The following is a 22894-nucleotide window of genomic DNA, read 5'->3' as shown; positions in this document are numbered from 1 at the left end:
AGAGGAACCGTATGATTCCAGTACCTATATAATGCACATTTGTCAGAGACATTGTTGCTTACGGCCACACCACCCTGAATAAGCCAGACCTCGTCTGATCTCGGACACCAAGAAGGTTGTACCTGGTTAGTACTTGGATGGGAGACAGCTTGGGAATACCAGGTGCTGTAAGCTTTTTCTCTTCTCTCTACCACCTGCATGTCTTTTGTTGCAACGTCTGATCACCCTGTGACACGTGAAGAAGTTGGTCATCTTCAGCTGCTGCTGCTTTGTTGATAGACACAAGGTGATCTGAGAGTCTCAGTTTCAGCTGAAGAGAATAATCACATCAAGGAGGAAGATGAACCCACTACAAGTCAGCCTTTTTCGGCAATTATCTGGTTACACAGAGGAAGTGTATGATTCCAGTACCTATATAATGCACATTTGTCACCGATATAGTTGCTTACGACCACACCACCCTGAATAAGCCCGACCTCGTCTGATCTCGGAAGCCAAGCAGGGTTGCGCCTGGTTAGTGCTTGAATAGTAGACCGCTTGGGAATACCAGGTGCCTTAAGCTTTTTATCTTCTCTCTACCACCTGCATGTCTTTTGTTGCAACGTCTGATCACCCTGTGACACATGAGGAAGTTGGTCATCTTCAGCTTCTGCTGCTTTGTTGGCAGACACGAAGTGATCTGAGAGTCTCAGTTTCAGCTGAAGAGAATGATCACATCAGAGAAGATGATATGCCCGCTACACATCAGCCTTTCTCGGCAATTATCTGGTTGCATAGAGGAACCGTATGATTCCAGTACCTATATAATGCACATTTGTCAGAGACATTGTTGCTTACGGCCACACCACCCTGAACATGCCCGACCTCGTCTGATCTCGGAAGCCAAGCAGGGTTGAGCCTGCTTAGTACTTGGATGGGAGACTGCTTGGGAATACCAGGTGCTGTAAGCTTCTTCTCTTCTCTCTACCACCTGCATGTCTTTTCTTGCAACGTCTGATCATCCTGTGACACATGAGGAAGTTGGTCATCTTCAGCAGCTGCTGCTTCTTTGTTGGCAGACACGAAGTGATCTGAGAGTCTCAGTTTCAGCTGCAGAGAATAATCACATCAGGGAAGAAGATGTGCCCACTACAAGTCAGCCTTTCTCTGCAATTATCTGGTTACATAGAAGAAGTGTATGATTCCAGTACCTATATAATGCACATTTGTCACAGCTATTGTTGCTTACGGCCGCACCACCCTGAATATGCCCGACCTCGTCTGATCTTGGAAGCCAAGGAGGGTTGGGCGTGGTTAGTACTTGGATGGAAGACCTCTTGGGAATACCAGGTGCTGTAAGCTTTTTCTCTTCTCTCTACCACCTGCATGTCTTTTGTTGCAACGTCTGATCACCCTGTGACACATGAGGAAGTTGGTCATCTTCAGCTGCTGCTGCTTTGTTGGCTGACACGAAGTGATCTGAGAGTCTCAGTTTCAGTTGCAGAGAATGATCACATCAGAGAAGATGATATGCCCGCTACACATCAGCCTTTCTCTGCAATTATCTGGGTGCATAGAGGAACCGTATGATTCCAGTACCTATATAATGCACATTTGTCAGAGACATTGTTGCTTACGGCCACACAACCCTGAACATGCCCGACCTCGTCTGATCTCGGAAGCCAAGCAGGGTTGGGCCTGGTTTGTACTTGGATGGAAGACCTCTTCGGAATACCAGGTGTTGTAAGCTTTTTCTCTTCTCTCTACCACCTGCATGTCTTTTGTTGCAATGTCTGATCACCCTGTGACACATGAGGAAGTTGGTCATCTTCAGCTTCTGCTGCTTTGTTGGCAGACACAAAGTGATCTGAGAGTCTCAGTTTCAGCTCGAGAGAATAATCACGTCAGGGAAGAAGATGTGCCCACTACTTATCAGCCTTTCTCGGCAATTATCTGGTTGCATAGAGGAACCGTATGATTCCAGTACCTATATAATGCACATTTGTCAGAGACATTGTTGCTTACGGCCACACCACCCTGAACATGCCCGACCTCGTCTGATCTCGGAAGCCAAGCAGGGTTGAGCCTGCTTAGTACTTGGATGGGAGACTACTTGGGAATACCAGGTGCTGTAAGCTTCTTCTCTTCTCTCTACCACCTGCATGTCTTTTGTTGCAACGTCTGATCATCCTGTGACACATGAGGAAGTTGGTCATCTTCAGCAGCTGCTGCTTCTTTGTTGTTAGACACGAAGTGATCTGAGAGTCTCAGTTTCAGCTGCAGAGAATAATCACATCAGGGAAGAAGATGTGCCCACTACAAGTCAGCCTTTCTCTGCAATTATCTGGTTACATAGAAGAAGTGTATGATTCCAGTACCTATATAATGCACATTTGTCACAGCTATTGTTGCTTACGGCCGCACCACCCTGAATATGCCCGACCTCGTCTGATCTTGGAAGCCAAGGAGGGTTGGGCCTGGTTAGTACTTGGATGGAAGACCTCTTGGGAATACCAGGTGCTGTAAGCTTTTTCTCTTCTCTCTACCACCTGCATGTCTTTTGTTGCAACGTCTGATCACCCTGTGACACATGAGGAAGTTGGTCATCTTCAGCTGCTGCTGCTTTGTTGGCAGACACGAAGTGATCTGAGAGTCTCAGTTTCAGCTGCAGAGAATGATCACATCAGGGAAGAAGATGTGCCCATAACAAGTGAGCCTTTCTCGGAAATTATCTGGTTACATAGAGGAAGTGTATGATTCCAGTACTTATATAATGCACATTTGTCACAGAAATTGTTCCTTACGGCCACACCACCCTGAATATGCCCGACCTCGTCTGATCTCGGAAGCTAAGGAGGGTTGGGCCTGGTTAGTACTTCAATGGGGGACTGCTTGGGAATACCAGGTGCTGTAAGCGTTTTCTCTTCTCTCTACAACCTGCATGTCTTTTGTTGCAACGTCTGATCACCCTGTGACACATGAGGAAGTTGGTCATCTTCATTTTCTGCTGCTTTGTTGGCAGACACGAAGTGATCTTAGAGTCTCATTTTCAGCTGGAGAAAATGATCACGTCAGGGAACAAGATGTGCCCACTACATATCAGCCTTTCTTGGCAATTATATGGTTGCATAGAGGAACCGTATGATTCCAGTACCTATATAATGCACATTTGTCACAGACATTGTTACTTACGGCCACACCACCCTGAATATGCCCAACCTCGTCTGATCTTGGAAGCCAAGCACGGTTGGGCCTGGTTAGTACTTGGATGGGAGACCGCTTGGGAATACCAGGTGCTGTAAGCTTTTTCTCTTCTCTCAACCACCTGCATGTCTTTTGTTGCAACGTCTGATCACCCTGTGACACATGAGGAAGTTGGTCATCTTCAGCTGCTGCTGCTTTGTTGGCAGACACGAAGTGATCTTAGAGTCTCATTTTCAGCTGGAGAAAATTATCACGTCAGGGAACAAGATGTGCCCACTATATATCAGCCTTTTTTTGGCAATTATCTTGTTACATAGAGGAACCATATGATTCCATTGCCTATATAATGCACATTTGTCACAGAGATTGTTGCTTACGGCCAAACCACCCTGAATATGTCTGACCTCGTCTGATCTCAGAAGCCAAGGAGGGTTGGACCTGGTTAGTACTTTGATGAGAGACTGCTTGGGAATACCAGGTGCTGTAAGCGTTTTCTCTTCTCTCTACAACCTGCATGTCTTTTGTTGCAACGTCTGATCACCCTGTGACACATGAGGAAGTTGGTCATCTTCAGCTGCTGCTGCTTTGTTGGAAGACACGAAGTGATCTGAGAGTCTCAGTTTCAGCTGAAGAGAATAATCACGTCAGGGAAGAAGATGTGCCCACTACACATCAGCCTTTCTCAGCAATTATCTGGTTACATAGAGGAACCGTATGATTCCTGTACTAATATAATGCACTTTTGTCAGACACATTGTTGCTTACGGCCACACCACCCTGAACATACCCGCCCTCGTCTGATCTCGGAAGCCAAGCAGCGTTGAGCCTGCTTAGTACTTGGATGGGAGACTGCTTGGGAATACCAGGTGCTGTAAGTGTTTTCTCTTCTCTCTACAACCTGCATGTCTTTTGTTGCAACATCTGATCACCCTGTGACACATGAGGAAGTTGGTCATCTTCAGCTGCTCCTGCTTTGTTGGCTGACACAAAGTGATCTGAGAGTCTCAGTTTCAGTTGCAGAGAATGATCACATCAGAGAAGATGATTTGCCCGCTACACATCAGCCTTTCTCGGCAATTATCTGGTTGCATAGAGGAACCGTATGATTCCAGTACCTATATAATGCACATTTGTCAGAGACATTGTTGCTTACGGCCACACCACCCTGAATAAGCCAGACCTCGTCTGATCTCGGACACCAAGAAGGTTGTACCTGGTTAGTACTTGGATGGGAGACAGCTTGGGAATACCAGGTGCTGTAAGCTTTTTCTCTTCTCTCTACCACCTGCATGTCTTTTGTTGCAACGTCTGATCACCCTGTGACACGTGAAGAAGTTGGTCATCTTCAGCTGCTGCTGCTTTGTTGATAGACACAAGGTGATCTGAGAGTCTCAGTTTCAGCTGAAGAGAATAATCACATCAAGGAGGAAGATGAACCCACTACAAGTCAGCCTTTTTCGGCAATTATCTGGTTACACAGAGGAAGTGTATGATTCCAGTACCTATATAATGCACATTTGTCACCGATATAGTTGCTTACGACCACACCACCCTGAATAAGCCCGACCTCGTCTGATCTCGGAAGCCAAGCAGGGTTGCGCCTGGTTAGTGCTTGAATAGTAGACCGCTTGGGAATACCAGGTGCCTTAAGCTTTTTATCTTCTCTCTACCACCTGCATGTCTTTTGTTGCAACGTCTGATCACCCTGTGACACATGAGGAAGTTGGTCATCTTCAGCTTCTGCTGCTTTGTTGGCAGACACGAAGTGATCTGAGAGTCTCAGTTTCAGCTGAAGAGAATGATCACATCAGAGAAGATGATATGCCCGCTACACATCAGCCTTTCTCGGCAATTATCTGGTTGCATAGAGGAACCGTATGATTCCAGTACCTATATAATGCACATTTGTCAGAGACATTGTTGCTTACGGCCACACCACCCTGAACATGCCCGACCTCGTCTGATCTCGGAAGCCAAGCAGGGTTGAGCCTGCTTAGTACTTGGATGGGAGACTGCTTGGGAATACCAGGTGCTGTAAGCTTCTTCTCTTCTCTCTACCACCTGCATGTCTTTTCTTGCAACGTCTGATCATCCTGTGACACATGAGGAAGTTGGTCATCTTCAGCAGCTGCTGCTTCTTTGTTGGCAGACACGAAGTGATCTGAGAGTCTCAGTTTCAGCTGCAGAGAATAATCACATCAGGGAAGAAGATGTGCCCACTACAAGTCAGCCTTTCTCTGCAATTATCTGGTTACATAGAAGAAGTGTATGATTCCAGTACCTATATAATGCACATTTGTCACAGCTATTGTTGCTTACGGCCGCACCACCCTGAATATGCCCGACCTCGTCTGATCTTGGAAGCCAAGGAGGGTTGGGCGTGGTTAGTACTTGGATGGAAGACCTCTTGGGAATACCAGGTGCTGTAAGCTTTTTCTCTTCTCTCTACCACCTGCATGTCTTTTGTTGCAACGTCTGATCACCCTGTGACACATGAGGAAGTTGGTCATCTTCAGCTGCTGCTGCTTTGTTGGCTGACACGAAGTGATCTGAGAGTCTCAGTTTCAGTTGCAGAGAATGATCACATCAGAGAAGATGATATGCCCGCTACACATCAGCCTTTCTCTGCAATTATCTGGGTGCATAGAGGAACCGTATGATTCCAGTACCTATATAATGCACATTTGTCAGAGACATTGTTGCTTACGGCCACACAACCCTGAACATGCCCGACCTCGTCTGATCTCGGAAGCCAAGCAGGGTTGGGCCTGGTTTGTACTTGGATGGAAGACCTCTTCGGAATACCAGGTGTTGTAAGCTTTTTCTCTTCTCTCTACCACCTGCATGTCTTTTGTTGCAATGTCTGATCACCCTGTGACACATGAGGAAGTTGGTCATCTTCAGCTTCTGCTGCTTTGTTGGCAGACACAAAGTGATCTGAGAGTCTCAGTTTCAGCTCGAGAGAATAATCACGTCAGGGAAGAAGATGTGCCCACTACCTATCAGCCTTTCTCGGCAATTATCTGGTTGCATAGAGGAACCGTATGATTCCAGTACCTATATAATGCACATTTGTCAGAGACATTGTTGCTTACGGCCACACCACCCTGAACATGCCCGACCTCGTCTGATCTCGGAAGCCAAGCAGGGTTGAGCCTGCTTAGTACTTGGATGGGAGACTACTTGGGAATACCAGGTGCTGTAAGCTTCTTCTCTTCTCTCTACCACCTGCATGTCTTTTGTTGCAACGTCTGATCATCCTGTGACACATGAGGAAGTTGGTCATCTTCAGCAGCTGCTGCTTCTTTGTTGTTAGACACGAAGTGATCTGAGAGTCTCAGTTTCAGCTGCAGAGAATAATCACATCAGGGAAGAAGATGTGCCCACTACAAGTCAGCCTTTCTCTGCAATTATCTGGTTACATAGAAGAAGTGTATGATTCCAGTACCTATATAATGCACATTTGTCACAGCTATTGTTGCTTACGGCCGCACCACCCTGAATATGCCCGACCTCGTCTGATCTTGGAAGCCAAGGAGGGTTGGGCCTGGTTAGTACTTGGATGGAAGACCTCTTGGGAATACCAGGTGCTGTAAGCTTTTTCTCTTCTCTCTACCACCTGCATGTCTTTTGTTGCAACGTCTGATCACCCTGTGACACATGAGGAAGTTGGTCATCTTCAGCTGCTGCTGCTTTGTTGGCAGACACGAAGTGATCTGAGAGTCTCAGTTTCAGCTGCAGAGAATGATCACATCAGGGAAGAAGATGTGCCCATAACAAGTGAGCCTTTCTCGGAAATTATCTGGTTACATAGAGGAAGTGTATGATTCCAGTACTTATATAATGCACATTTGTCACAGAAATTGTTCCTTACGGCCACACCACCCTGAATATGCCCGACCTCGTCTGATCTCGGAAGCTAAGGAGGGTTGGGCCTGGTTAGTACTTCAATGGGGGACTGCTTGGGAATACCAGGTGCTGTAAGCGTTTTCTCTTCTCTCTACAACCTGCATGTCTTTTGTTGCAACGTCTGATCACCCTGTGACACATGAGGAAGTTGGTCATCTTCAGCTGCTGCTGCTTTGTTGGAAGACACGAAGTGATCTGAGAGTCTCATTTTCAGCTGGAGAAAATTATCACGTCAGGGAACAAGATGTGCCCACTACATATCAGCCTTTCTTGGCAATTATATGGTTGCATAGAGGAACCGTATGATTCCAGTACCTATATAATGCACATTTGTCACAAACATTGTTACTTACGGCCACACCACCCGGAATATGCCTGACCTCGTCTGATCTCGGAAGCCAAGCAGGGTTGGGCCTGGTTAGTACTTGGATGGGAGACCGCTTGGGAATACCAGGTGCTGTAAGCTTTTTCTCTTCTCTCAACCACCTGCATGTCTTTTGTTGCAACGTCTGATCACCCTGTGACACATGAGGAAGTTGGTCATCTTCAGCTGCTGCTGCTTTGTTGGCAGACATGAAGTGATCTGAGAGTCTCAGTTTCAGTTGCAGAGAATGATCACATCAGAGAAGATGATTTACCCGCTACACATCAGCCTTTCTCGGCAATTATCTGGTTGCATAGAGGAACCGTATGATTCCAGTACCTATATAATGCACATTTGTCAGAGACATTGCTGCTTACGGCCACACCACCCGGAACATGCCTGACCTCGTCTGATCTTGGAAGCCAAGCAGGGTTGGGCCTGGTTAGTACTTGCATGGGAGACCACTTGGGAATACCACGTGCTGTAAGCTTCTTCTCTACTCTCTACCACCTTCATGTCTTTTGTGGCAACGTCTGATCCTCCTGTGACACATGAGGAAGTTTGTCATCTTCAGCTGCTTTTGCGTCTTTGTTGGCAGACACGAAGTGATCTGAGAGTGTCAATTTCAGCTGCAGAGAATAATCACATCAGGGAAGAAGATGTGCCCACTACAAGTCAGCCTTTCTCGGCAATTATCTGGTTACATAGAGGAAGTGTATGATTCCATTGCCTATATAATGCACATTTGTCACAGATATTGTTGCTTACGGCCACACCACCCTGAATAAGCCCGACCTTGTCTGATCTTGGAAGTCAAGCAGGTTTGGGCCTGGTTAGTACTTGGATGGAAGACTGCTTGGGAATACCAGGTGCTGTAAGCTTTTTCTCTTCTCTCTACCACCTGCATGTCTTTTGTTTTAACGTCTGATCACCCTGTGACACATGAGGAAGTTGGTCATCTTCAGCTGCTGCTGCTTTGTTGGCAGACACAAAGTGATCTGAGAGTCTCATTTTCAGCTGGAGAGAATTATCACGTCAGGGAAGAAGATGTGCCCACTACATATCAGCCTTTCTCGGCAATTATCTGGTTACATAGAGGAAGTGTATGATTCCATTGCCTATATAATGCACATTTGTCACAGAGATTGTTACTTACGGACAAACCACCCTGAATATGTCTGACCTTGTCTGATCTCGGAAGCCAAGGAGGGCTGGTTCTGGTTAGTACTTTGATGGGACACCGCTTGGGAATACCAGGTGATGTAATCTTTTTCTCTTCTCTCTACCACCTGCATGTATTTTGTTGCAACGTCTGATCGCCCTGTGACACATGAGGAAGTTGGTCATCTTCAGCTGCTGCTGCTTTGTTGGCAGACACGAAGTGATCTGAGAGTCTCATTTTCAGCTGGAGAGAATAATCACGTCAGGGAAGAAGATGTGTCCACTATTTATCAGCCTTTCTCTGCAATTATCTGGTTATATAGAGGAAACGTATGATTCCAGTACCTATACAATTTACATTTGTCAGAGACATTGTTGCTTACGGCCACACCACCCTGAATATGCCCGACCTCGTCTGATCTCGAAAGCCAAGCAGGGTTGTGCCTGGTTAGTACTTGGATGGGAGACCGCTTGGGATTATCAGGTGCTGTAAGCTTTTTCTCTTCTCTCAACCACCTGCATGTCTTTTGTTGCAACGTCTGATCACCCTGTGACACATGAGGAAGTTGGTCATCTTCAGCTTCTGCTGCTTTGTTGGCAGACACGAAGTGATCTGAGAGTCTCAGTTTCAGCTGAAGAGAATGATCACATCAAGAAGGAAGATGTGCCCACTAAGAGTCAGCCTTTCTCGGCAATTATCTGGTTACATAGAGGAAGTGTATGATTCCAGTACCTATATAATACACATTTGTCACAGAGATTGTCGCTTACGGCCACACCACCCTGAATATAATATGCCCGACCTCGTCTGATCTCGGAAGCCAAGCAGGGTTGTGCCTGGTTAGTACTTGGGTGGGAGACTGCTTGGGAATACCAGGTGCTGTAAGCTTTTTCTCTTCTCTCTACCACCTGCATGTCTTTTGTTGTAACATCTGATCACCCTGTGACACATGAGGAAGTTGGTCATCTTCAGCTGCTGCTGCTTTGTTGGCAGACACAAAGTGATCTGAGAGTCTCAGTTTCAGCTGCAGAGAATAATCACATCAGGGAAGAAGATATGCCCACTACACATCAGCCTTTCTCGGCAATTATCTGGTTACATAGAGGAACTGTATGATTCCAGTACCTATATAATACACATTTGTACCAGATATTGTTGCTTACCGCCACACCACCCTGAATAAGCTCGACCTCGTCTGATCTCGGAAGCCAAGCAGGGTTGGGCCTGGTTAGTTCTTGAATGGGAGACCGCTTGCGAATACCAGGTGCTGTAAGCTTTTTCTCTTCTCTCTACCACCTGCATGTCTTTTGTTGAAACGTCTGATCACCCTGTGACACATGAGGAAGTTGGTCATCTTCAGCTGCTGCTGCTTTGTTGGCAGACACGAAGTGATCTTAAAGTCTCATTTTCAGCTGGAGAAAATTATCACGTCAGGGAACAAGATGTGCCCACTACATATCAGCCTTTCTTGGCAATTATATGGTTGCATAGAGGAACCGTATGATTCCAGTACCTATATAATGCACATTTGTCACAAACATTGTTACTTACGGCCACACCACCCGGAATATGCCCAACCTCGTCTGATCTTGGAAGCCAAGCAGGGTTGGGCCTGGTTAGTACTTGGATGGGAGACCGCTTGGGAATACCAGGTGCTGTAAGCTTTTTCTCTTCTCTCAACCACCTGCATGTCTTTTGTTGCAACGTCTGATCACCCTGTGACACATGAGGAAGTTGGTCATCTTCAGCTGCTGCTGCTTTGTTGGCAGACATGAAGTGATCTGAGAGTCTCAGTTTCAGTTGCAGAGAATGATCACATCAGAGATGATGATTTACCCGCTACACATCAGCCTTTCTCGGCAATTATCTGGTTGCATAGAGGAACCGTATGATTCCAGTACCTATATAATGCACATTTGTCAGAGACATTGCTGCTTACGGCCACACCACCCGGAACATGCCTGACCTCGTCTGATCTTGGAAGCCAAGCAGGGTTGGGCCTGGTTAGTACTTGCATGGGAGACCACTTGGGAATACCAGGTGCTATAAGCTTCTTCTCTACTCTCTACCACCTTCATGTCTTTTGTGGCAACGTCTGATCCTCCTGTGACACATGAGGAAGTTGGTCATCTTCAGCTGCTTTTGCGTCTTTGTTGGCAGACACGAAGTGATCTGAGAGTGTCAATTTCAGCTGCAGAGAATAATCACATCAGGGAAGAAGATGTGCCCACTACAAGTCAGCCTTTCTGGGCAATTATCTGGTTACATAGAGGAAGTGTATGATTCCAGTACCTATATAATGCACATTTGTCACAGATATTGTTGCTTACGGCCACACCACCCTGAATAAGCCCGACCTTGTCTGATCTTGGAAGTCAAGCAGGTTTGGGCCTGGTTAGTACTTGGATGGGAGACCGCTTGGGAATACCAGGTGCTGTAAGCTTTTTCTCTTCTCTCTACCACCTGCATGTCTTTTGTTGCAACGTCTGATCACCCTGTGACACATGAGGAAGTTGGTCATCTTCAGCTGCTCCTGCTTTGTTGGCTGACACAAAGTGATCTGAGAGTCTCAGTTTCAGTTGCAGAGAATGATCACATCAGAGAAGATGATTTGCCCGCTACACATCAGCCTTTCTCGGCAATTATCTGGTTGCATAGAGGAACCGTATGATTCCAGTACCTATATAATGCACATTTGTCAGAGACATTGTTGCTTACGGCCACACCACCCTGAATAAGCCAGACCTCGTCTGATCTCGGACACCAAGAAGGTTGTACCTGGTTAGTACTTGGATGGGAGACAGCTTGGGAATACCAGGTGCTGTAAGCTTTTTCTCTTCTCTCTACCACCTGCATGTCTTTTGTTGCAACGTCTGATCACCCTGTGACACGTGAAGAAGTTGGTCATCTTCAGCTGCTGCTGCTTTGTTGATAGACACAAGGTAATCTGAGAGTCTCAGTTTCAGCTGAAGAGAATAATCACATCAAGGAGGAAGATGAACCCACTACAAGTCAGCCTTTTTCGGCAATTATCTGGTTACACAGAGGAAGTGTATGATTCCAGTACCTATATAATGCACATTTGTCACCGATATAGTTGCTTACGACCACACCACCCTGAATAAGCCCGACCTCGTCTGATCTCGGAAGCCAAGCAGGGTTGCGCCTGGTTAGTGCTTGAATAGTAGACCGCTTGGGAATACCAGGTGCCTTAAGCTTTTTATCTTCTCTCTACCACCTGCATGTCTTTTGTTGCAACGTCTGATCACCCTGTGACACATGAGGAAGTTGGTCATCTTCAGCTTCTGCTGCTTTGTTGGCAGACACGAAGTGATCTGAGAGTCTCAGTTTCAGCTGAAGAGAATGATCACATCAGAGAAGATGATATGCCCGCTACACATCAGCCTTTCTCGGCAATTATCTGGTTGCATAGAGGAACCGTATGATTCCAGTACCTATATAATGCACATTTGTCAGAGACATTGTTGCTTACGGCCACACCACCCGGAACATGCCTGACCTCGTCTGATCTTGGAAGCCAAGCAGGGTTGGGCCTGCTTAGTACTTGGATGGGAGACTGCTTGGGAATACCAGGTGCTGTAAGCTTCTTCTCTTCTCTCTACCACCTTCATGTCTTTTGTGGCAACGTCTGATCATCCTGTGACACATGAGGAAGTTGGTCATCTTCAGCAGCTGCTGCTTCTTTGTTGGCAGACACGAAGTGATCTGAGAGTGTCAATTTCAGCTGCAGAGAATAATCACATCAGGGAAGAAGATGTGCCCACTACAAGTCAGCCTTTCTCGGCAATTATCTGGTTACATAGAGGAAGTGTATGATTCCATTGCCTATATAATGCACATTTGTCACAGATATTGTTGCTTACGGCCACACCACCCTGAATAAGCCCGACCTTGTCTGATCTTGGAAGTCAAGCAGGTTTGGGCCTGGTTAGTACTTGGATGGAAGACTGCTTGGGAATACCAGGTGCTGTAAGCTTTTTCTCTTCTCTCTACCACCTGCATGTCTTTTGTTTTAACGTCTGATCACCCTGTGACACATGAGGAAGTTGGTCATCTTCAGCTGCTGCTGCTTTGTTGGCAGACACAAAGTGATCTGAGAGTCTCATTTTCAGCTGGAGAGAATTATCACGTCAGGGAAGAAGATGTGCCCACTACATATCAGCCTTTCTCGGCAATTATCTGGTTACATAGAGGAAGTGTATGATTCCATTGCCTATATAATGCACATTTGTCACAGAGATTGTTACTTACGGACAAACCACCCTGAATATGTCTGACCTTGTCTGATCTCGGAAGCCAAGGAGGGCTGGTTCTGGTTAGTACTTTGATGGGACACCGCTTGGGAATACCAGGTGATGTAATCTTTTTCTCTTCTCTCTACCACCTGCATGTATTTTGTTGCAACGTCTGATCGCCCTGTGACACATGAGGAAGTTGGTCATCTTCAGCTGCTGCTGCTTTGTTGGCAGACACGAAGTGATCTGAGAGTCTCATTTTCAGCTGGAGAGAATAATCACGTCAGGGAAGAAGATGTGTCCACTATTTATCAGCCTTTCTCTGCAATTATCTGGTTATATAGAGGAAACGTATGATTCCAGTACCTATACAATTTACATTTGTCAGAGACATTGTTGCTTACGGCCACACCACCCTGAATATGCCCGACCTCGTCTGATCTCGAAAGCCAAGCAGGGTTGTGCCTGGTTAGTACTTGGATGGGAGACCGCTTGGGATTATCAGGTGCTGTAAGCTTTTTCTCTTCTCTCAACCACCTGCATGTCTTTTGTTGCAACGTCTGATCACCCTGTGACACATGAGGAAGTTGGTCATCTTCAGCTTCTGCTGCTTTGTTGGCAGACACGAAGTGATCTGAGAGTCTCAGTTTCAGCTGAAGAGAATGATCACATCAAGAAGGAAGATGTGCCCACTAAGAGTCAGCCTTTCTCGGCAATTATCTGGTTACATAGAGGAAGTGTATGATTCCAGTACCTATATAATACACATTTGTCACAGAGATTGTCGCTTACGGCCACACCACCCTGAATATAATATGCCCGACCTCGTCTGATCTCGGAAGCCAAGCAGGGTTGTGCCTGGTTAGTACTTGGGTGGGAGACTGCTTGGGAATACCAGGTGCTGTAAGCTTTTTCTCTTCTCTCTACCACCTGCATGTCTTTTGTTGTAACATCTGATCACCCTGTGACACATGAGGAAGTTGGTCATCTTCAGCTGCTGCTGCTTTGTTGGCAGACACAAAGTGATCTGAGAGTCTCAGTTTCAGCTGCAGAGAATAATCACATCAGGGAAGAAGATATGCCCACTACACATCAGCCTTTCTCGGCAATTATCTGGTTACATAGAGGAACTGTATGATTCCAGTACCTATATAATACACATTTGTACCAGATATTGTTGCTTACCGCCACACCACCCTGAATAAGCTCGACCTCGTCTGATCTCGGAAGCCAAGCAGGGTTGGGCCTGGTTAGTTCTTGAATGGGAGACCGCTTGCGAATACCAGGTGCTGTAAGCTTTTTCTCTTCTCTCTACCACCTGCATGTCTTTTGTTGAAACGTCTGATCACCCTGTGACACATGAGGAAGTTGGTCATCTTCAGCTGCTGCTGCTTTGTTGGCAGACACGAAGTGATCTTAAAGTCTCATTTTCAGCTGGAGAAAATTATCACGTCAGGGAACAAGATGTGCCCACTACATATCAGCCTTTCTTGGCAATTATATGGTTGCATAGAGGAACCGTATGATTCCAGTACCTATATAATGCACATTTGTCACAAACATTGTTACTTACGGCCACACCACCCGGAATATGCCCAACCTCGTCTGATCTTGGAAGCCAAGCAGGGTTGGGCCTGGTTAGTACTTGGATGGGAGACCGCTTGGGAATACCAGGTGCTGTAAGCTTTTTCTCTTCTCTCAACCACCTGCATGTCTTTTGTTGCAACGTCTGATCACCCTGTGACACATGAGGAAGTTGGTCATCTTCAGCTGCTGCTGCTTTGTTGGCAGACATGAAGTGATCTGAGAGTCTCAGTTTCAGTTGCAGAGAATGATCACATCAGAGATGATGATTTACCCGCTACACATCAGCCTTTCTCGGCAATTATCTGGTTGCATAGAGGAACCGTATGATTCCAGTACCTATATAATGCACATTTGTCAGAGACATTGCTGCTTACGGCCACACCACCCGGAACATGCCTGACCTCGTCTGATCTTGGAAGCCAAGCAGGGTTGGGCCTGGTTAGTACTTGCATGGGAGACCACTTGGGAATACCAGGTGCTATAAGCTTCTTCTCTACTCTCTACCACCTTCATGTCTTTTGTGGCAACGTCTGATCCTCCTGTGACACATGAGGAAGTTGGTCATCTTCAGCTGCTTTTGCGTCTTTGTTGGCAGACACGAAGTGATCTGAGAGTGTCAATTTCAGCTGCAGAGAATAATCACATCAGGGAAGAAGATGTGCCCACTACAAGTCAGCCTTTCTGGGCAATTATCTGGTTACATAGAGGAAGTGTATGATTCCAGTACCTATATAATGCACATTTGTCACAGATATTGTTGCTTACGGCCACACCACCCTGAATAAGCCCGACCTTGTCTGATCTTGGAAGTCAAGCAGGTTTGGGCCTGGTTAGTACTTGGATGGGAGACCGCTTGGGAATACCAGGTGCTGTAAGCTTTTTCTCTTCTCTCTACCACCTGCATGTCTTTTGTTGCAACGTCTGATCACCCTGTGACACATGAGGAAGTTGGTCATCTTCAGCTGCTGCTGCTTTGTTGGCAGACACAAAGTGATCTGAGAGTCTCAGTTTCAGCTGGAGAGAATTATCACGTCAGGGAAGAAGATGTGCCCACTACATATCAGCCTTTCTCGGCAATTATCTGGTTACATAGAGGAAGTGTATGATTCCATTGCCTATATAATGCACATTTGTCACAGAGATTGTTACTTACGGACAAACCACCCTGAATATGTCTGACCTTGTCTGATCTCGGAAGCCAAGGAGGGCTGGTTCTGGTTAGTACTTTGATGGGACACCGCTTGGGAATACCAGGTGATGTAATCTTTTTCTCTTCTCTCTACCACCTGCATGTATTTTGTTGCAACGTCTGATCGCCCTGTGACACATGAGGAAGTTGGTCATCTTCAGCTGCTGCTGCTTTGTTGGCAGACACGAAGTGATCTGAGAGTCTCATTTTCAGCTGGAGAGAATAATCACGTCAGGGAAGAAGATGTGTCCACTATTTATCAGCCTTTCTCTGCAATTATCTGGTTATATAGAGGAAACGTATGATTCCAGTACCTATACAATTTACATTTGTCAGAGACATTGTTGCTTACGGCCACACCACCCTGAATATGCCCGACCTCGTCTGATCTCGAAAGCCAAGCAGGGTTGTGCCTGGTTAGTACTTGGATGGGAGACCGCTTGGGATTATCAGGTGCTGTAAGCTTTTTCTCTTCTCTCAACCACCTGCATGTCTTTTGTTGCAACGTCTGATCACCCTGTGACACATGAGGAAGTTGGTCATCTTCATTTTCTGCTGCTTTGTTGGCAGACACGAAGTGATCTTAAAGTCTCATTTTCAGCTGGAGAAAATTATCACGTCAGGGAACAAGATGTGCCCACTACATATCAGCCTTTCTTGGCAATTATATGGTTGCATAGAGGAACCGTATGATTCCAGTACCTATATAATGCACATTTGTCACAAACATTGTTACTTACGGCCACACCACCCGGAATATGCCCAACCTCGTCTGATCTTGGAAGCCAAGCAGGGTTGGGCCTGGTTAGTACTTGGATGGGAGACCGCTTGGGAATACCAGGTGCTGTAAGCTTTTTCTCTTCTCTCAACCACCTGCATGTCTTTTGTTGCAACGTCTGATCACCCTGTGACACATGAGGAAGTTGGTCATCTTCAGCTGCTGCTGCTTTGTTGGCAGACACGAAGTGATCTTAGAGTCTCATTTTCAGCTGGAGAAAATTATCACGTCAGGGAACAAGATGTGCCCACTATATATCAGCCTTTTTCGGCAATTATCTTGTTACATAGAGGAACCATATGATTCCATTGCCTATATAATGCACATTTGTCACAGAGATTGTTGCTTACGGCCAAACCACCCTGAATATGTCTGACCTCGTTTGATCTCAGAAGCCAAGGAGGGTTGGGCCTGGTTAGTACTTTGATGAGAGACCGCTTGGGAATACCAGGTGCTGTAAGCTTTTTCTCTTCTCTCTACCACCTGCATGTCTTTTGTTGCAACGTCTGATCGCCCTGTGACACATGAGGAAGTTGGTCATCTTCAGCTGCTGCTGCTTTGTTGGCAGACACAAAGTGATCTGAGAGTCTCAGTTTCAGTTGCAGAGAATGATCACATCAGAGAAGATGATTTACCCGCTACACATCAGCTTTTCTCGGCAATTATCTGGTTGCATAGAGGAACCGTATGATTCCAGTACCTATATAATGCACATTTGTCAGAGACATTGCTGCTTACGGCCACACCACCCGGAACATGCCTGACCTCGTCTGATCTCGGAAGCCAAGCAGGGTTGGGCCTGGTTAGTACTTGGATGGGAGACCGCTTGGGATTATCAGGTGATGTAAGCTTTTTCTCTTCTCTCAACCACCTGCATGTCTTTTGTTGCAACGTCTGATCACCCTGTGACACATGAGGAAGTTGGTCATCTTCATTTTCTGCTGCTTTGTTGGCAGACACGAAGTGATCTTAGAGTCTCATTTTCAGCTGGAGAAAATGATCACGTCAGGGAACAAGATGTGCCCACTACATATCAGCCTTTCTTGGCAATTATATGGTTGCATAGAGGAACCGTATGATTCCAGTACCTATATAATGCACATTTGTCACAGACATTGTTACTTACGGCCACACCACCCTGAATATGCCCAACCTCGTCTGATCTTGCAAGCCAAGCACGGTTGGGCCTGGTTAGTACTTGGATGGGAGACCGCTTGGGAATACCAGGTGCTGTAAGCTTTTTCTCTTCTCTCAACCACCTGCATGTCTTTTGTTGCAACGTCTGATCACCCTGTGACACATGAGGAAGTTGGTCATCTTCAGCTGCTGCTGCTTTGTTGGCAGACACGAAGTGATCTTAGAGTCTCATTTTCAGCTGGAGAAAATTATCACGTCAGGGAACAAGATGTGCCCATTATATATCAGCCTTTTTTTGGCAATTATCTTGTTACATAGAGGAACCATATGATTCCATTGCCTATATAATGCACATTTGTCACAGAGATTGTTGCTTACGGCCAAACCACCCTGAATATGTCTGACCTCGTCTGATCTCAGAAGCCAAGGAGGGTTGGGCCTGGTTAATACTTTGATGAGAGACTGCTTGGGAATACCAGGTGCTGTAAGCGTTTTCTCTTCTCTCTACAACCTGCATGTCTTTTGTTGCAACGTCTGATCACCCTGTGACACATGAGGAAGTTGGTCATCTTCAGCTGCTGCTGCTTTGTTGGAAGACACGAAGTGATCTGAGAGTCTCAGTTTCAGCTGAAGAGAATAATCACGTCAGGGAAGAAGATGTGCCCACTACACATCAGCCTTTCTCAGCAATTATCTGGTTACATAGAGGAACCGTATGATTCCTGTACTAATATAATGCACTTTTGTCAGACACATTGTTGCTTACGGCCACACCACCCTGAACATACCCGCCCTCGTCTGATCTCGGAAGCCAAGCAGCGTTGAGCCTGCTTAGTACTTGGATGGGAGACTGCTTGGGAATACCAGGTGCTGTAAGCTTTTTCTCTTCTCTCTACCACCTGCATGTCTTTTGTTGCAACGTCTGATCACCCTGTGACACGTGAAGAAGTTGGTCATCTTCAGCTGCTGCTGCTTTGTTGATAGACACAAGGTGATCTGAGAGTCTCAGTTTCAGCTGAAGAGAATAATCACATCAAGGAGGAAGATGAACCCACTACAAGTCAGCCTTTTTCGGCAATTATCTGGTTACACAGAGGAAGTGTATGATTCCAGTACCTATATAATGCACATTTGTCACCGATATAGTTGCTTACGGCCACACCACCCTGAATAAGCCCGACCTCGTCTGATCTCGGAAGCCAAGCAGGGTTGCGCCTGGTTAGTGCTTGAATAGTAGACCGCTTGGGAATACCAGGTGCCTTAAGCTTTTTATCTTCTCTCTACCACCTGCATGTGTTTTGTTGCAACGTCTGATCACCCTGTGACACATGAGGAAGTTGGTCATCTTCAGCTTCTGCTGCTTTGTTGGCAGACACGAAGTGATCTGAGAGTCTCAGTTTCAGCTGAAGAGAATGATCACATCAGAGAAGATGATATGCCCGCTACACATCAGCCTTTCTCGGCAATTATCTGGTTGCATAGAGGAACCGTATGATTCCAGTACCTATATAATGCACATTTGTCAGAGACATTGTTGCTTACGGCCACACCACCCTGAACATGCCCGACCTCGTCTGATCTCGGAAGCCAAGCAGGGTTGAGCCTGCTTAGTACTTGGATGGGAGACTGCTTGGGAATACCAGGTGCTGTAAGCTTCTTCTCTTCTCTCTACCACCTGCATGTCTTTTCTTGCAACGTCTGATCATCCTGTGACACATGAGGAAGTTGGTCATCTTCAGCAGCTGCTGCTTCTTTGTTGGCAGACACGAAGTGATCTGAGAGTCTCAGTTTCAGCTGCAGAGAATAATCACATCAGGGAAGAAGATGTGCCCACTACAAGTCAGCCTTTCTCTGCAATTATCTGGTTACATAGAAGAAGTGTATGATTCCAGTACCTATATAATGCACATTTGTCACAGCTATTGTTGCTTACGGCCGCACCACCCTGAATATGCCCGACCTCGTCTGATCTTGGAAGCCAAGGAGGGTTGGGCGTGGTTAGTACTTGGATGGAAGACCTCTTGGGAATACCAGGTGCTGTAAGCTTTTTCTCTTCTCTCTACAACCTGCATGTCTTTTGTTGCAACGTCTGATCACCCTGTGACACATGAGGAAGTTGGTCATCTTCAGCTTCTGCTGCTTTGTTGGCAGACACAAAATGATCTGAGAGTCTCAGTTTCAGCTCGAGAGAATAATCACGTCAGGGAAGAAGATGTGCCCACTACTTATCAGCCTTTCTCGGCAATTATCTGGTTGCATAGAGGAACCGTATGATTCCAGTACCTATATAATGCACATTTGTCAGAGACATTGTTGCTTACGGCCACACCACCCTGAACATGCCCGACCTCGTCTGATCTCGGAAGCCAAGCAGGGTTGAGCCTGCTTAGTACTTGGATGGGAGACTACTTGGGAATACCAGGTGCTGTAAGCTTCTTCTCTTCTCTCTACCACCTGCATGTCTTTTGTTGCAACGTCTGATCATCCTGTGACACATGAGGAAGTTGGTCATCTTCAGCAGCTGCTGCTTCTTTGTTGTTAGACACGAAGTGATCTGAGAGTCTCAGTTTCAGCTGCAGAGAATAATCACATCAGGGAAGAAGATGTGCCCACTACAAGTCAGCCTTTCTCTGCAATTATCTGGTTACATAGAAGAAGTGTATGATTCCAGTACCTATATAATGCACATTTGTCACAGCTATTGTTGCTTACGGCCGCACCACCCTGAATATGCCCGACCTCGTCTGATCTTGGAAGCCAAGGAGGGTTGGGCCTGGTTAGTACTTGGATGGAAGACCTCTTGGGAATACCACGTGCTGTAAGCTTTTTCTCTTCTCTCTACCACCTGCATGTCTTTTGTTGCAACGTCTGATCACCCTGTGACACATGAGGAAGTTGGTCATCTTCAGCTGCTGCTGCTTTGTTGGCAGACACGAAGTGATCTGAGAGTCTCAGTTTCAGCTGCAGAGAATGATCACATCAGGGAAGAAGATGTGCCCATAACAAGTGAGCCTTTCTCGGAAATTATCTGGTTACATAGAGGAAGTGTATGATTCCACTACTTATATAATGCACATTTGTCACAGAAATTGTTCCTTACGGCCACACCACCCTGAATTTGCCCAACCTCGTGTGATCTCGGAAGCCAAACAGGGTTGAGCCTGCTTAGTACTTGGATGGGAGACTGCTTGGGAATACCAGGTGCTGTAAGCTTCTTCTCTTTTCTCTACCACCTGCATGTCTTTTGTTGCAACGTCTGATCACCCTGTGACACATGAGGAAGATGGTCATCTTCAGCTGCTGCTGCTTTGTTGGCAGACACGAAGTGATCTGAGAGTCTCAGTTTCAGTTGCAGAGAATGATCACATCAGAGAAGATGATTTGCCCGCTACACATAAGCCTTTCTCGGCAATTATCTGGTTGCATAGAGGAACCGTATGATTCCAGTACCTATATAATGCACATTTGTCAGAGACATATTTGCTTACGGCCACACCACCCTGAATAAGCCCGACCTTGTCTGATCTCGGACGCCAAGCAGGGTTGTACCTGGTTAGTACTTGGATGGGAGACAGCTTGGGAATACCAGGTGCTGTAAGCTTTTTCTCTTCTCTCTACCACCTGCATGTCTTTTGTTGCAACGTCTGATCACCCTGTGACACGTGAAGAAGTTGGTCATCTTCAGCTGCTGCTGCTTTGTTGGAAGACACGAAGTGATCTGAGAGTCTCAGTTTCAGCTGAAGAGAATAATCACGTCAGGGAAGAAGATGTGCCCACTACACATCAGCCGTTCTCATCAATTATCTGGTTACATAGAGGAACCGTATGATTCCTGTACTTATATAATGCACATTTGTCACAGACATTGTTACTTACGGCCACACCACCCTGAATTTGCCTGACCTCGTCTGATCTCGGAAGCCAAGCACGGTTGGCCTGGTTAGTACTTGGGTGGGAGACTGCTTGGGAATACCAGGTGCTGTAAGCTTTATCTCTTCTCTGGACCACCTGAATGTCTTTTGTTGCAACGTCTGATCACCCTGTGACACATGAGGAAGTTGGTCATCTTCAGCTGCTGCTGCTTTGTTGGCAGACACGAAGTGATCTGAGAGTCTCAGTTTCAGCTGAAGAGAATGATCACATCAGAGAAGATGATATGCCCACTACACATCAGCCTTTCTCGGCAATTATCTGGTTTCATAGAGGAAGTGTATGATTCCAGTACCTATATAATTCACATTTGTAACAAATATTGTTGCTTACCGCCACACCACCCTGAATAAGCCCCACCTTGTCTTAACCTGGAAGCCAAGCAGGGTTGGGACTGGTTTGTACTTCAATGGGAGACTGCTTGGGAATACCAGGTGCTGTAAGCTTTTTCTCTTCTCTCTACCACCTGCATGTCTTTTGTTGCAACATCTGATCACCCTGTGACACATGAGGAAGTTTGTCATCTTCAGCTTCTGCTACTTTGTTGGCAGACACGAAGTGATCTGAGAGTCTCAGTTTCAACTGAAGAAAATAATAACGTCAGGGAACAAGATGTGCCCACTACACATCAGCCTTTCTCGGCAATTATCTGGTTACATAGAGGAACCGTATGATTCCAGTACCTATATAATGCACATTTGTCACAGAGATTGTCGCTTACGGCCACACCACCCTGAACATGCCTGACCTCGTCTGATCTCGGAAGCCAAGCACGGTTGGCCTGGTTAGTACTTGGGTGGGAGACTGCTTGGGAATACCAGGTGCTGTAAGCTTTATCTCTTCTCTGGACCACCTGAATGTCTTTTGTTGCAACGTCTGATCACCCTGTGACACATGAGGAAGTTAGTCATCTTCAGCTTCTGCTGCTTTGTTGGCAGACACGAATTGATCTGAGAGTCTCAGTTTCAGCTGCAGAGAATAATCACGTCAGGGAAGAAGATGTGCCCACTACACATAAGCCTTTCTCTGCAATTATCTGGTTACATAGAGGAACCGTATGATTCCAGTACCTATATAATGCACATTTGTCACAGACATTGTCGCTTACGGCCACACCACCCTGAACATGCCTGACCTCGTCTGATCTCGGAAGCCAAGCACGGTTGGCCTGGTTAGTACTTGGGTGGGAGACTGCTTGGGAATACCAGGTGCTGTAAGCTTTATCTCTTCTCTGGACCACCCGAATGTCTTTTGTTGCAACGTCTGATCACCCTGTGACACATGAGGAAGTTGGTCATCTTCAGCTTCTGCTGCTTTGTTGGCAGACACGAAGTGATCTGAGAGTCTCAGTTTCAGCTGCAGAGAATAATCACGTCAGGGAAGAAGATGTGCCCACTAC

General features: G+C 46.3%; 4 non-coding genes and 48 pseudogenes across 4 annotated transcripts; all 52 read left to right on the top strand.

Annotated features, from left to right (window-relative positions):
- Positions 1-443: 443 nt before the first annotated feature.
- On the top strand, positions 444-562 carry LOC140296883 (5S ribosomal RNA; annotated as a pseudogene).
- A 269-nt stretch (positions 563-831) lies between these two features.
- Positions 832-950, top strand: LOC140299973 (5S ribosomal RNA; annotated as a pseudogene).
- Positions 951-1222: 272 nt separating this feature from the next.
- Positions 1223-1341, top strand: LOC140289432 (5S ribosomal RNA; annotated as a pseudogene).
- A 269-nt stretch (positions 1342-1610) lies between these two features.
- Positions 1611-1729, top strand: LOC140275865 (5S ribosomal RNA; annotated as a pseudogene).
- Positions 1730-1998: 269 nt separating this feature from the next.
- LOC140301172 (5S ribosomal RNA) lies at positions 1999-2117 on the top strand (annotated as a pseudogene).
- Positions 2118-2389: 272 nt separating this feature from the next.
- On the top strand, positions 2390-2508 carry LOC140311472 (5S ribosomal RNA; annotated as a pseudogene).
- A 269-nt stretch (positions 2509-2777) lies between these two features.
- Positions 2778-2896, top strand: LOC140316093 (5S ribosomal RNA; annotated as a pseudogene).
- A 269-nt stretch (positions 2897-3165) lies between these two features.
- Positions 3166-3284, top strand: LOC140298797 (5S ribosomal RNA). Its single transcript, XR_011914405.1, has one exon. It is a non-coding gene; the product is annotated as a 5S ribosomal RNA (ribosomal RNA).
- A 270-nt stretch (positions 3285-3554) lies between these two features.
- Positions 3555-3673, top strand: LOC140292737 (5S ribosomal RNA; annotated as a pseudogene).
- A 269-nt stretch (positions 3674-3942) lies between these two features.
- Positions 3943-4061, top strand: LOC140294556 (5S ribosomal RNA; annotated as a pseudogene).
- A 656-nt stretch (positions 4062-4717) lies between these two features.
- Positions 4718-4836, top strand: LOC140296882 (5S ribosomal RNA; annotated as a pseudogene).
- Positions 4837-5105: 269 nt separating this feature from the next.
- LOC140299962 (5S ribosomal RNA) lies at positions 5106-5224 on the top strand (annotated as a pseudogene).
- A 272-nt stretch (positions 5225-5496) lies between these two features.
- On the top strand, positions 5497-5615 carry LOC140289431 (5S ribosomal RNA; annotated as a pseudogene).
- Positions 5616-5884: 269 nt separating this feature from the next.
- Positions 5885-6003, top strand: LOC140275854 (5S ribosomal RNA; annotated as a pseudogene).
- Positions 6004-6272: 269 nt separating this feature from the next.
- LOC140301171 (5S ribosomal RNA) lies at positions 6273-6391 on the top strand (annotated as a pseudogene).
- Positions 6392-6663: 272 nt separating this feature from the next.
- Positions 6664-6782, top strand: LOC140311467 (5S ribosomal RNA; annotated as a pseudogene).
- A 269-nt stretch (positions 6783-7051) lies between these two features.
- LOC140316087 (5S ribosomal RNA) lies at positions 7052-7170 on the top strand (annotated as a pseudogene).
- A 269-nt stretch (positions 7171-7439) lies between these two features.
- On the top strand, positions 7440-7558 carry LOC140299142 (5S ribosomal RNA; annotated as a pseudogene).
- Positions 7559-7827: 269 nt separating this feature from the next.
- LOC140288347 (5S ribosomal RNA) lies at positions 7828-7946 on the top strand (annotated as a pseudogene).
- A 272-nt stretch (positions 7947-8218) lies between these two features.
- Positions 8219-8337, top strand: LOC140289266 (5S ribosomal RNA; annotated as a pseudogene).
- Positions 8338-8994: 657 nt separating this feature from the next.
- On the top strand, positions 8995-9113 carry LOC140271783 (5S ribosomal RNA; annotated as a pseudogene).
- Positions 9114-9382: 269 nt separating this feature from the next.
- On the top strand, positions 9383-9506 carry LOC140268346 (5S ribosomal RNA; annotated as a pseudogene).
- A 269-nt stretch (positions 9507-9775) lies between these two features.
- Positions 9776-9894, top strand: LOC140286154 (5S ribosomal RNA; annotated as a pseudogene).
- A 269-nt stretch (positions 9895-10163) lies between these two features.
- Positions 10164-10282, top strand: LOC140298943 (5S ribosomal RNA). The gene has a single exon (XR_011914538.1). It is a non-coding gene; the product is annotated as a 5S ribosomal RNA (ribosomal RNA).
- Positions 10283-10551: 269 nt separating this feature from the next.
- Positions 10552-10670, top strand: LOC140277780 (5S ribosomal RNA; annotated as a pseudogene).
- A 272-nt stretch (positions 10671-10942) lies between these two features.
- Positions 10943-11061, top strand: LOC140304860 (5S ribosomal RNA; annotated as a pseudogene).
- A 656-nt stretch (positions 11062-11717) lies between these two features.
- On the top strand, positions 11718-11836 carry LOC140296880 (5S ribosomal RNA; annotated as a pseudogene).
- A 269-nt stretch (positions 11837-12105) lies between these two features.
- Positions 12106-12224, top strand: LOC140281772 (5S ribosomal RNA; annotated as a pseudogene).
- A 272-nt stretch (positions 12225-12496) lies between these two features.
- On the top strand, positions 12497-12615 carry LOC140289265 (5S ribosomal RNA; annotated as a pseudogene).
- Positions 12616-13272: 657 nt separating this feature from the next.
- Positions 13273-13391, top strand: LOC140271776 (5S ribosomal RNA; annotated as a pseudogene).
- A 269-nt stretch (positions 13392-13660) lies between these two features.
- Positions 13661-13784, top strand: LOC140268340 (5S ribosomal RNA; annotated as a pseudogene).
- A 269-nt stretch (positions 13785-14053) lies between these two features.
- Positions 14054-14172, top strand: LOC140286143 (5S ribosomal RNA; annotated as a pseudogene).
- Positions 14173-14441: 269 nt separating this feature from the next.
- LOC140298942 (5S ribosomal RNA) lies at positions 14442-14560 on the top strand. Its single transcript, XR_011914537.1, has one exon. It is a non-coding gene; the product is annotated as a 5S ribosomal RNA (ribosomal RNA).
- Positions 14561-14829: 269 nt separating this feature from the next.
- On the top strand, positions 14830-14948 carry LOC140277769 (5S ribosomal RNA; annotated as a pseudogene).
- A 272-nt stretch (positions 14949-15220) lies between these two features.
- On the top strand, positions 15221-15339 carry LOC140304855 (5S ribosomal RNA; annotated as a pseudogene).
- A 657-nt stretch (positions 15340-15996) lies between these two features.
- LOC140271770 (5S ribosomal RNA) lies at positions 15997-16115 on the top strand (annotated as a pseudogene).
- Positions 16116-16384: 269 nt separating this feature from the next.
- Positions 16385-16503, top strand: LOC140298941 (5S ribosomal RNA). Its single transcript, XR_011914536.1, has one exon. It is a non-coding gene; the product is annotated as a 5S ribosomal RNA (ribosomal RNA).
- A 269-nt stretch (positions 16504-16772) lies between these two features.
- Positions 16773-16891, top strand: LOC140273321 (5S ribosomal RNA; annotated as a pseudogene).
- Positions 16892-17160: 269 nt separating this feature from the next.
- Positions 17161-17279, top strand: LOC140288714 (5S ribosomal RNA; annotated as a pseudogene).
- A 269-nt stretch (positions 17280-17548) lies between these two features.
- On the top strand, positions 17549-17667 carry LOC140312441 (5S ribosomal RNA; annotated as a pseudogene).
- A 270-nt stretch (positions 17668-17937) lies between these two features.
- LOC140294247 (5S ribosomal RNA) lies at positions 17938-18056 on the top strand (annotated as a pseudogene).
- A 269-nt stretch (positions 18057-18325) lies between these two features.
- LOC140291382 (5S ribosomal RNA) lies at positions 18326-18444 on the top strand (annotated as a pseudogene).
- Positions 18445-18713: 269 nt separating this feature from the next.
- On the top strand, positions 18714-18832 carry LOC140296012 (5S ribosomal RNA; annotated as a pseudogene).
- Positions 18833-19101: 269 nt separating this feature from the next.
- On the top strand, positions 19102-19220 carry LOC140299951 (5S ribosomal RNA; annotated as a pseudogene).
- A 272-nt stretch (positions 19221-19492) lies between these two features.
- Positions 19493-19611, top strand: LOC140289430 (5S ribosomal RNA; annotated as a pseudogene).
- A 269-nt stretch (positions 19612-19880) lies between these two features.
- On the top strand, positions 19881-19999 carry LOC140301170 (5S ribosomal RNA; annotated as a pseudogene).
- A 272-nt stretch (positions 20000-20271) lies between these two features.
- LOC140290232 (5S ribosomal RNA) lies at positions 20272-20390 on the top strand (annotated as a pseudogene).
- A 269-nt stretch (positions 20391-20659) lies between these two features.
- LOC140296235 (5S ribosomal RNA) lies at positions 20660-20778 on the top strand (annotated as a pseudogene).
- Positions 20779-21047: 269 nt separating this feature from the next.
- Positions 21048-21166, top strand: LOC140294211 (5S ribosomal RNA; annotated as a pseudogene).
- A 269-nt stretch (positions 21167-21435) lies between these two features.
- LOC140294200 (5S ribosomal RNA) lies at positions 21436-21553 on the top strand (annotated as a pseudogene).
- Positions 21554-22210: 657 nt separating this feature from the next.
- Positions 22211-22328, top strand: LOC140289516 (5S ribosomal RNA; annotated as a pseudogene).
- A 269-nt stretch (positions 22329-22597) lies between these two features.
- Positions 22598-22715, top strand: LOC140289514 (5S ribosomal RNA; annotated as a pseudogene).
- Positions 22716-22894: the final 179 nt, after the last annotated feature.

This window comes from Leuresthes tenuis, unplaced genomic scaffold (genome assembly GCF_036924035.1).
Source record: "Leuresthes tenuis unplaced genomic scaffold, fLeuTen1.0.hap1 SCAF_1, whole genome shotgun sequence".
Taxonomy (NCBI): Eukaryota; Metazoa; Chordata; class Actinopteri; order Atheriniformes; family Atherinopsidae; genus Leuresthes; species Leuresthes tenuis.
This window is presented reverse-complemented; position numbering and strand designations above follow the sequence as displayed.